Source organism: Loxodonta africana, chromosome 1 (genome assembly GCF_030014295.1).
Source record: "Loxodonta africana isolate mLoxAfr1 chromosome 1, mLoxAfr1.hap2, whole genome shotgun sequence".
In the NCBI taxonomy this organism is placed as follows: domain Eukaryota; kingdom Metazoa; phylum Chordata; class Mammalia; order Proboscidea; family Elephantidae; genus Loxodonta; species Loxodonta africana.
In genome coordinates, this window is record NC_087342.1 from 175,596,506 (window position 1) to 175,607,797 (window position 11,292).

General features: G+C 39.7%; 2 long non-coding RNA genes and 1 pseudogene across 4 annotated transcripts in view; 2 read left to right on the forward strand and 1 right to left on the reverse strand.

Moving 5' to 3' along the window:
- LOC111749181 (uncharacterized) overlaps nucleotides 1–11,292 on the forward strand; it is a 136,510-nt gene that overhangs the window by 13,741 nt on the left and 111,477 nt on the right. The gene's annotated exons all lie outside the window — the stretch shown is intronic.
- The window catches only part of LOC135232232 (uncharacterized), a 39,732-nt gene that overhangs the window by 13,218 nt on the left and 15,222 nt on the right, over nucleotides 1–11,292 (forward strand). Inside the window, exon 2 of the long non-coding RNA XR_010322673.1 lies at nucleotides 9,301–9,430. This is a non-coding gene — a long non-coding RNA (uncharacterized LOC135232232). The remainder of the gene's footprint in view (nucleotides 1–9,300; nucleotides 9,431–11,292) is intronic.
- Nucleotides 778–2,695, reverse strand: LOC104845747 (uncharacterized; annotated as a pseudogene).

Below are 11,292 nucleotides of genomic sequence, written 5' to 3' on the forward strand. Positions count from 1 at the left end.
TAAAGATTATGGGGTCCTCAGGGAACTGATATACTTTCTGAAGGATAAGATATCTGTATAGAAAGAATAGAGCTGAGGGCTGAGCAAGAGATGAAGGGGAATGGTAGGGTAGGGAGTGAAGAGGTAGTGAAGGAATCAGAGAAATAATAGAGACACACTTTTGGTATGTAGCCCTGGTGGTACAGTAGTTAAGTGCTCAGCAGCTAACTGAAAGGTTTGAACCCACCAGCTCTATAGGAGAAAGATGTCGCAATCTGCTTTCATATAGATTAAAAAAAAAAAAATACAGCCTTGGAAACCCTATGGAGCAGCTCTACTCTGTCCTATAGGGTCACTGAGTCTGAATGGACTCAATGGCAATGAGTTTTAGTAGGTGCTCAATAAATTTTTAAAAGCAAATGGAAGGAAAAAATATATAGGATCAAGGATTCCAAGGGGGAAGGAGTTTCAATAACAGATCGGTCAATAGTTTTGACTGCTTAAAGGAGCTATTGCTCAGGGTGAGCTTCCCAGGTTATTAGGGAAGGATATAGGTGAGAACTCAGCCACTCTTGAAACCCTGAACCAGGGTAAGTCTGACCCCCAATTCTCACCTGTAGGAAAACCTGACCTGGCCCTTTTCTGCCTTAAAGACTTCAATGAATAGGAATAGGGACCTTCCTGTGTTAATATATGCTCAAAATAAAGATACTATAAAGTTTTTATAGCTGAGGTTTCATAGTTTTCAATGACACCAGGCTCAACTGTGATCTCTCTGTCATCTATCTTAAATATGTATTTTGCTACTTAATTCTGTGCATTTTGTAGTGTTGTTGTAACCATCTGTTAATTTCTTCTTATCATCTACTGTATCTGTGTTAGATGCTGTGTGATTAAAAAAGTAAGACTTGAATCTGGGGCCAAAGTATTATTTAATTGACCAGTAAATTGTAAGCTTCTTAACATTAGGGATCATATTTGACATTTCCTTTTTCTTCACCCAGTACCAGTACCAGATATATGGTTGGTACTGCAGAAGTATTTTTCTCTGCCCCCACATCACAAAGTGGTGCCCATCTAGCCACTTCTGTCTGACTTGGGCAAAACTTGCAGCTTCCTGAGGCAGTGATATTCTTGAGCCATCAGCAACAGTAATTTTTAGCTTGTTGAAGGTGGAGATTCTTTGTGTAAAGGTCAGCCTGTCAGGAAATAGCATGCCACCCTCTTCTTTCAAGATTATAACAAACATTTGTATATGTGTGTTTTTACACTTAAAAAAAAAAATGTTGTGGGAAACTGTACCCAGTGATCTCACCAGATGTTCTTAAGCCAGAACAGGGGCAATGGAATGGTAATTTACTTGTGAAGTTTGTTTTCACAAATTTATGGAGGCAAGAAGCTGGGATTTTTCTCACCTGAACTAGCAGGTAAATCATTCTCCATTTGGCTTTAGCAGAGAAGACCTAGCCTTAGGATGAAAATGTAAACCAGAAGTTCTTTTCAAGTCCAAAAAGTAGAGCAAAGATTTAGGAGTGAAGGAAATATTACCCATTTTCTTAAGCAGCTGCTTACTTTCTGCCTTTGCATGAACTGTTTTTAGACCGAAAGCTCAAAGAGAAGAGATAAAGATCCCCATTCTAAAATACCTGTTCTTCAAACCTGTTGTCATCTGGTCAATCCAAACTTATGGCGACCCCACATGTTTCAGAGTACAGCTGTGCTCCATAGGGTTTTCAATGGCTGTAATCTTACGGAAGTAGATGATCACCAGACCTTTCTTCTGCTGCACTGCTGGGTGGATTCGTATTGTCAACCTTTTGGTTAGTAGTCAAGTACAAGCTGTTTGTACTACTCAGGGACCTATCTGCTCCCCAGGACTAAGCATATCCAAAGTCTTTCAATAAATAAATACATTTTTCTTTAATAAAGACTTCGGTACATGGCTGGCAGTCTTCCTCTTCAACTTCACTCCTGCCCTCTTCCTGAGTGACTTCATCACACAAATAGATAACCCATCCAGCACCAGCCTCATTCATAGTCTCCAGTGGTCTCTCCTACTTTATTTCAGCCACTCTCTTCTATGGCCACGTAAAGATAGACATTGTAAATGCAAGCTTCCCATTCTCTGGCCAGAACTTTTATTCTAGCTCTCTCATTCAGTTTCTCAGGTACAACCATTCTCAGTTCCCTGACAGCTCATTTCCAGTGATCTTCACTCTACTTCAACCGCTCACCCTTTTCTGATTTCTCTAACTTGGGACCTTCAGTGCATGGACGTCTCTTTTTTTCTCCCAATCAGCCTCCTCCTGGGGTAATTTCCTTTCAAATTCTGCTATATTCTGTTTTACATTGCTGCACTCTCTTGCCAGTAGCCACAGCTCCCTTTGCTCTGTTGCCCTGCTGTCACACTCATCTGGGAAAACACTAGCTCCAACCGGGTGCCTGTACCCAGAGTTCTGAGTGCTCCACTATGTAGACTAGCATGTAACACTATAAATTCAGCATTTCCAGCTTCAGCTATATGACTGTATCCATACTCTTGAGAAGAGGAGGTTAAAATTTATAATCTATTAGTCTTTACAACCTGAACCTTGTAATTTATAGCCAAAAATAGTATTATAAATTCTCCTTTATGTACCCAGAATTATTAATAAGTTAAATCATTTTGATCATTAGAACTCTACTCTCTGATTCTAATTTAGCTTTTGTGCTTACTTTCCTGTTTTTCTTTACAGTTTTGGGCCTACTTCATTCAATAAGGTAAATTTCTAATTTTTTAAAATTAGTATTTCATCAGTCAAAAAGAACATGTCTCATGCATTATGGGATGAAATGATAACTGAAGAAATGTCACTTGTACCATAGTTACCCTTTTTAAAGGGGCTTTTCTTAATCCAAATAGTTTCTAATTATAACTTGGGCCCAAGACTCAGCTCCCTTCAGTTATTTCATTTGTCCTTTCCCAGCTTCCTGCTCCCATCGTTTCTGATCCCACGGATTTTCTAAAAGCACATCCTTCTTTTTTCCCACTGTAGCAGGGAAAGCAGTGCTACTTGAGTGGGGGAGAGTGGTGGGTTCTGTTTGTATGCTTAGGTCATTTATTGAATGGCAGTATAGCCTACTGGGTTAAAGAGTTTAAACTCTGCAGCCCAGTATCCAACTTACATGTGTGTGACTTGGGGAAAATTACATTCTTTGCTTCAGTTTTCCCATCTGTAATATATAGATAATAATACTAGAACCTACCTCAGTATTGTTTTGAGGATTGCATTACATATATTAAATGAAAGTGCTCAGAACTGGTAAACACTCAATAACTGCTAGCAATTACTTATAATATAGAGGCAGTTCCTAAAATATACTTATTCATTAACAAGAAGAGAGTAATGATGAAAGCTAGGAATTACTAAAACTCCATTGCTTAGATGTAAAAAGTAGACTTCTAGAATTGTAGCATACCCAAGAAATTATTTAGACCATTGGTTCTTAGTAATATGCATCAGAATCACTTATGAGGTATTATAAAAATACCAATTACCAAGGCCCTTCTTTCTCAGACCTACCAAATCAAAATGTCCACAGGTAATTGTGATGCAGTCTTTCTGTCAATAATCACTGAAATAACACAAGTGTTTAGATTTATGTTGAGGAAACTGAGACTCAGAGTAAATGACTTGCTAAGACCCCAGAGGATGAGTGGATCCAGGTTACCTAGCTCCTTGGTAAATGATCTTCCTATTCTTCTGTGTTGACTGCCAAATATTTTAACTTTTAAAGAAACTAATGCTGGAGTTTATCCTTTTCCCAGTAACATCAGGGGAAATAATACAGGCTTTAAAAACTGCGCTTTATTCAGCATTTAATTCAAAATACCAAAAGTTATTTTACAGTCCATGCAGAAGACTATTACATATTACAGATTTACAATAGAATTTGAAGTGTATTTTGCTGTCTTTTTCATGTCGACATTAGTCTTTGCCACAATGCTTGCTAATTAGTACAAGGAAACACTGTGTATTGTAGAGAGCTGTTCAACCCTACCTCACAGATTAACAGGCAAACAAATGCTTTATAGGGCAAGATAGCTGTGGGAATTAAACTCTCTAGGACTCTCAGTAACAAAATATGCACCGCTAATATGTAGGGTTGTTTTTTACATTTTTTTAAGGTTTTTTCTTTAACCTTTGTAAAATAATCTTAGAATTTTCTAGTCTGTGAACAATCAATGTCTAAAAATTGAGGATTATTAGGCACGTGTTTTTATTGCAGTTTTTCTGTGGCTAGATTAAAAGTCTAAAAAAATAATTGGCAAAAGAAATTCTTGAGTTTTCACATCTGATATTGGTTACTGTGATACTATTATATATCTTAAGATATGTTTTTCTTTATCCATAGTATAAAGGAATAAAAAAATACATTTGAACTTGTGCAAATGTGTGAAACAAATCAAAGTGGTAGGGCCGAAGCAAGAAAATAGAGCTCAAATTAAATCTACCTTTCAAAGCCAGGTCTATTTAATTTCTCTGCATTTGCTATTGTGTATTTTTTAATTTCATGTATATGTTTCTTTGCTAAAAATAGTAAATGGCTCCCAATTCTGTGTTTAATCCTTCAGCAGCTCGATTTTACCAGCAATCCACTCACTGATAAATGCTATGAACAGGCTCCCAAAGAAGTCCACCATCCCAGATCCCCATCAACCTATTATAAACTGCTATTGCTTCTACTGAATCTCTGCCTGATTCCATACGGTTCACTCTATATTACATCTCATGACTTGATGCATATTTTTGGCTTCCTGGCATTTGACTTTCTCTCCTCAACCTGTTGATCTTTGGCTCAGACTCACCTTCCAGTTCCTATCTATGGGGTTTTATTCCCCCTGATTCTGGCAGTTCAGGGACCACTGGCACAACCACTGGGGACCAGCCCCAAACACTAGCCTTGTATTATAAACAACCATGTATCCGTCTGTTCAACAGGTTTTATTCATCACTCATTATGTGTAAAGTACTGTTGCTGGTGCCTCTATGCCTTTAATTGAATAATGTTCTTGCCTCTCACTGGTCAAGTATGAACAGGTAAGGCATGGAGAATTTTCCACATGAGCAAAGCTTTGTTAAAGAGGCTTGCAAGTGGAGATGAGGAGGGCCTAGGCAACGCTTACCCCCATCTCACAGAACAAAGGATTTGCATGGGTTCTTAAAGGTTTTGGGGTAGGAAAAGATTTATGTTTATTCATAGGTATAGGCGGGGTCTTCCAGGAGGTGGCCCTTCTGGGCAGAGATATGTTAACTACCTAACACGTGCAGCAGCTTTCTAAGACAGCTCCTGTCCCAGAGGCTTCTGGGATCCATAGCAGGACTTATTATGGGGTGTTGCACATGTGCAATCTCTAACTCCCCCGAGTTTGATTCCCCAGCTGCGGCTGCAGCCCCTTACTGCCCCTGGTGGAAGGTCATACAGCAGTCACAGGTGGATGTTCTACACATGTTCCTGGGGCTCCTTTCATCTGGCTGCTTCTGAAAGACAACTTCAAAGAAGTTTGTGGGCTGTTTTCTGATACCCTGCCCCATTGTTCTGGGGAATGGCTTTGTTTCTGCTCTGTGGCCCATTTCCTGTTACTTTAATTTGTTTATGTGAATTGCAGATTTGGGGGCCCCTCTGTTCCCTGTCTCAGTACTAGAGTAGTTTCTTGAGGATACAGAAGATTAATAAGCTACAGAAAAATGCTTAAGGCTCTTAAAATCCGGTAGACAAAAATACAAGTACGTATTTAATGACAACTTAAGATAATGTGTGTTTAATTCTTAGGATGTTATGTATACAAATAAAGCAGTAATTAACAAAACCTTTAAAGAGATCCTTAATCAGAGATTTAAAGGGTACGGTTGAGGGGAGACATTCCTGATGAGAGCCTGGGGTAGTGGATCATGGATTAAAAAAGATTTAGAACAGTGACAGGTGGCATTTTAGCTAGACTTTAAAGGTGGGATAGGATAAAAACCGTGAGAGAAGGATATACTGAAAAGTAGCAAAGAGCATAGAAGGTAAGTTATGTTAAAGAAGCTTTATTCATCCAGACTGGTTGACAGTGTGAGGAGTGGAAGAAAGCTTAGAAAAATCGGTTGGAACCAGGTTATGGGAAACTTCGAATACTGAGGAGCTTAGAGTTGCCAAGCAGGTATTGGGGGAGTCAGAAGGTTGCAAGCAGGGACTAATAGTTTGATTTAGCCGTGGTATATAGGAAAGATTTGATGCTGAGGAGATAGGCAGGTAGAGACGGCAGACAGAAAATCAGTTAGGAGACTAATACAGAAAGCTAGAATAGGGAGGGCCTGGGCATGAAGACTGTATTCATTAAGTGCCTGTTGTGTGCTAGCCACTGTGCTAACTGCTGGAGATTCTGAGGCCTAGGTTTGTGTGGAGTTTTCAGTCTAGAGACATGTATGTATCTCTCTCTTAAAGGCTCCTATTAAAAATCTGGGGCTCCATTTCTGACTCCTGTCTGGCTATTAAGGAATTAGAGCCTTGCCTTGCAATGGAATATATTTCCTACCCTCTAAGGCTACTTTTCCATTTAATGAACCTACTGAGGCAAAAGTATCCCAACCACTTATACATAAAGAATTTACTATTTAAGATAAAACAGGAATACTACACCAGACAAAGCAAAGAAGAAAATGACACATGTTTGAAAAAGATAACTGGAGATGATGTAGAGAATGCATTGGAGGTTAGATTAAGGGTGAGAAAACCAGTTAAATTATTGCAGTAATCCACCTGCTTGATTATGGGGCCAGAACTAAGACAGTATGAAAATAAGAAGAGTCCTTGGTGGCTAAAAAAAAAAAAGAAATTTTTTTTTTTTTTTTTTTACTTCTACCTTAATCCTTTCTTCTATCACTGCTCTGGTACAGCTAAGGAATGGGCAGGTGACTCTCATTTGGAATTGAATCTTGAACAGAGGGACCTGAGAACACAAGAAACACTCAGTTTACTTCCTCAGAAGAGATTAGAGGCAATATTCCTACTGTCAAGTAGTCTCTTTTATGGTTCTTTTTCTGCTGGGAGCATGGTTTCTTTAGCCTTTACACTGATTCTGTCACCTCCCTGATAAATTCCTGTTTTGCTTTAATTAGCCCAAATTGGTTCCTAAAACCAACATCAACAAACCCCCCCACCAAAAAAAAAAAAAAAAAACGATTGTAATTCATACTGTCTATGATATTTGAACCATCAGTAGCATAGGTCTGAGTGTATTGGTTCTCAAAGTGTAGTCCCTAATGCAGCATCAGCATCACTATGAATGTGTTAGAAATGCATATTTTCAGGCCCTACCCCAGACTTCTAAGTATGAAACTCTGGGACCGGAACCCCAGGAATCTAGTTTAGGAAGTTCTCCAAGTGATTCTGATATAACACTGAAGATTGAGAACCAAACTGAACTATAGCTTAAAAGGGAGATTGGGGATAGAGATAAAGATTTGAGTCAGGGATATGGTAGTTGCTATTTGGGGGATGAATAAACTCCCAGAAGATGACCAGAAGAGGGAAGATGAGCCCCTGAAATAGACGGAGTTGTTGTTAGGTGCCGTCGGGTCGGTTCCGACTCATAGCGACCCTATGCACAACGGAACGAAACACTGCCCGGTCCTGCGCCATCCTTAAACAATCGTTGTTATGCTTTAGCTCATTGTTGCAGCCACTGTGTCAATCCACCTTGCTGAGGCTCTTCCTCTTTTCCGCTGACCCTGTACTCTGCCAAGCATGATGTCCTTCTTCAGGGACTGATCCCTCCTGAAAACATGTCCAAAGTATGTAAGACGCGGTCTCACCATCCTTGCCTCTAAGGAGCATTCTGGCTGTACTTCTTCCAAAACAGATTTGTTTGTTCTTTTGGCAGTCCATGGTATATTCAATATTGTTCGCCAACACCACAATTTAAAGGCGTCAACTCTTCTTCGGTCTTCCTTATTCATTGTCCAGCTTTCACACACATATGATGTGCTTGAAAATACCATGGCTTGGGTCAGGCACACCTTAGTCTTCAGGGTGACATCTTTGCTCTTCAACACTTTAAAGAGGTCCTTTGCAGAAAATTTGCCCAGTGCAACGCGTCTTTTGATTTCTTGACTGCTGCTTCCATGGCTGTTGATTGTGGATCCAAGTAAAATGAAATCCTTGACAACTTCAATCTTTTCTCCGTTTATCATGATGTTCCTCATTGGTCCAGTCGTGAGGATTTTTGTTTTCTTTATGTTGAGGTGTAATCCATACTGAAGGCTGTGGTCTTTGATCTTCATTAGTAAGTGCTTCAAGTCCTCTTCACTTTCAGCAAGCAAGGCTGTGTCATCTGCATAACGCAGGTTGTTAATGAGTCTTCCTCCAATCCTGATGCCCTGTTCTTCTTCATATAGTCCAGCTTCTCGGATTATTTGTTCAGCATACAGATTAAATAGGTATGGTGAAAGAATACAACCCTGAGGCACACCTTTCCTGACTTTAAACCAATCAGTATCCCCTTGTTCTATCCAAAAAACTGCCTCTTGATCCATGTAAAGGTTCCTCATGAGCACAATTAAGTGTTCTGGAATTCCCATTCTTCGCAGTGTTATCCATAGTTTGTTATGATCCACACAGTTGAATGGGTGGAGCAATTAAAGAAATAGAGGATAGTGCAGTACAACCAAGGAGGGAGAATTCAACAGACATGTGAGATGATCTACAATGTCAGGTGCTTTACAGAGCCAAGGTGGATGAGGACATAGCCAAAGCTATAGGACTGATGATTAGGAGGGTTTTCATGTTGGCTAAGAGAGAAGTGGTATGGATAACAAGGATTAGTGACGAGGGAGTTAACCAAAAACAAAACCCTTGCTGTTGAGTCAATTCTGACTCACAGCGACCCAGAAAGACAGAGTAGAATTGCCCCATAGAGTTTCCAAGGAGCGCCTGGTGGATTTGAACTTTGCCGACCTTTTGCTTAGCAGCCATAGCTCTTAACTACTATGCTACCAGGGTTTCCAATGAGGGAGTAGAGGCAATAAATAAAGGATACTTTCTGTAGCAGTTTGGGAGTGCAAGACAGAAGAAAGTTGGGATAGTAAGGTCAAGAAGAGTTTTTTCAAGGTAGATGTATCAGTTAGCTTTTGCTGTATAAAAAATTACCCTAAAATACAGTGGCTTAAGATAATTCTGATTGATCGCATGTCGGAAGTTTGTTTAATCTTAACTGGGTCTGCTTGTGCATCTGCAAGTCTACTGGGGGCTGTGCTTTAGGCAGAACTCTGTATCACTTATTTCTCATCCCCCTTCTAGGACTATCTGGCTTGCCTGGGCTTATCTTTCTCTTGAAAAGGGAAGAAACATAAGAAGACAAGCAGAAACACACAAGGCCTCTTGAGGCTTAGGCTCCAAATTGACACACTCCTTCTGTTGACTAAAGCAGGTTACATGGTCAAGGCAAAAAAATAGAATTCAGCTCTTTAGTGAGGAAAAACGACAGAGTGACATTGTAAAGGCCATGGGTTCAGGGAGAGGTAAAGCACTGGTACCATTAATACAACCTTCTATAATAGGAATGACTTGAACATGCTTGAAAGTAGAAGGGAAGGGATATGTAGAACAAGATAGGGAATTAAAGAGGAAAATCAATAACATAGGTCAGAGAATTGACCTTTGAAAAAAGGAATGACATTTCTGGGAATATAAAGAAGAGAATTTGATTGTATTAATTGCCAGGATTAGCACATTAAATTACAAGACTCCCATGTAAAGTTGAATTTCAAGTAAATAACAATTTTTTAGTGTAAGTACATCCCATGCAATTTTTGGTAAGCCCTTAATAAATGTTTGCAGTAATTTATTATTTGGGGCATTCTTAAACTAAAATATTATTACTTATTTATTTAAATAAAAAGCAAAGATATCACATTGAGGACTAAGGTATACCTGACCCAAGCTATAGTATTTTCAGTTGTCTAATGTGCATGCAAAAACTGGACAATGAGTAAGGAAGACTGAAGAAGAATTGGTGCCTTTGAATTACGATGTTGGTGGAGAATACTGAATATACCATGGACTGCCAGAAGGATGAAACAAATCTATCTTGGAAGAAGTACAGCCATAATGCTCCTTCAAAGTGAGGATAGTGAGACTTTGTCTTGCTTACTTTGGACACGTTATCAAGAGGGACCAGTCCCTGGAGAAGGACATCATGCTTGCTAGAGGCTCAGCGAAAAAGAGGAAGATGGATTGACAAAGTGGCTGCAACAATGGGCTCAAACACAGAAATGATTGTGAGGATGGCATAGGACCAGGCAGTGTTTCATTCTGTTGTGCGTGAACGGGATCTCCATGAATCAGAACCGACTCGACAGCGCTTAATAACATTTATTTAAAATTCAAATTTAACTAGGTACCTGTACTTTGGTTGAATTTTAAATAGATAAATCCATGGAAAAGTAATCTATAAAAACCAAACCTACTGCTGTTGAGTCCATTCCAACTCACAGAGAACCTATGGGACAGAGTAGAGGTGCCCCACAGGGTTTCCAACGCTGTGAATCTTTATGGAAGCAGACTGCCACATCTTTCTCCCGCAAGCGGCTGGTGGGTTAGAACTGCCCACCTTTTGGTTAGCAGCTGAGTGCTTAATCACTGCACCACCAGGGCTCCTTTACAAAGGTATAGATGGGTGTATTTGGGGATTTAATCCTGAGAAAGGTTTGGAACTGCTGTTTTGAGTGCTGTGAAAAAAAAAAAAATTCACAGCACTCAAAACAGCAGTTCCAAACCTTTCTCAGGATTAAATCCCCAAATACACCCAGAAGTGTCCATGAAAATGTTGCTGAGTAGTAGCAAAGGCCCACTTCAAAACTGGCATCATGAATTATTCATAGTCTGAATTAGCAGTAATGTTTTGCTGTTGGAAGGCAGCAGTAGAAGCAGAGATTGCTGGTAAAGAGGGTCACCGTGATTTGACATCATCATGAGAGACCTGGGCTGGAAACTCAGGGCATAGTTAAATGAGTAGGGACCAGGCCACACAGGGAAGCAAGTGAAACCAGAAGGCAAATTGGGAGGGACTTGAGAGACTGGCAGTGACAATGAGTCAGAAAGAGACATGGAAGTTCACAAAGAAACTCAGACTTTACAATCTTGGAGGACTAGTTGTGTGCCATAATGGGGTTAAAGATCCAGATCCAGTTTCATAATATAGAACTGGAGCTAAATTAAGAGTAAGAGTTCTGGAGACAAGTGTCTGGGTTTGAATTCTGGTTGTGTTTTCTTGGTCAAGTAATTTAACTT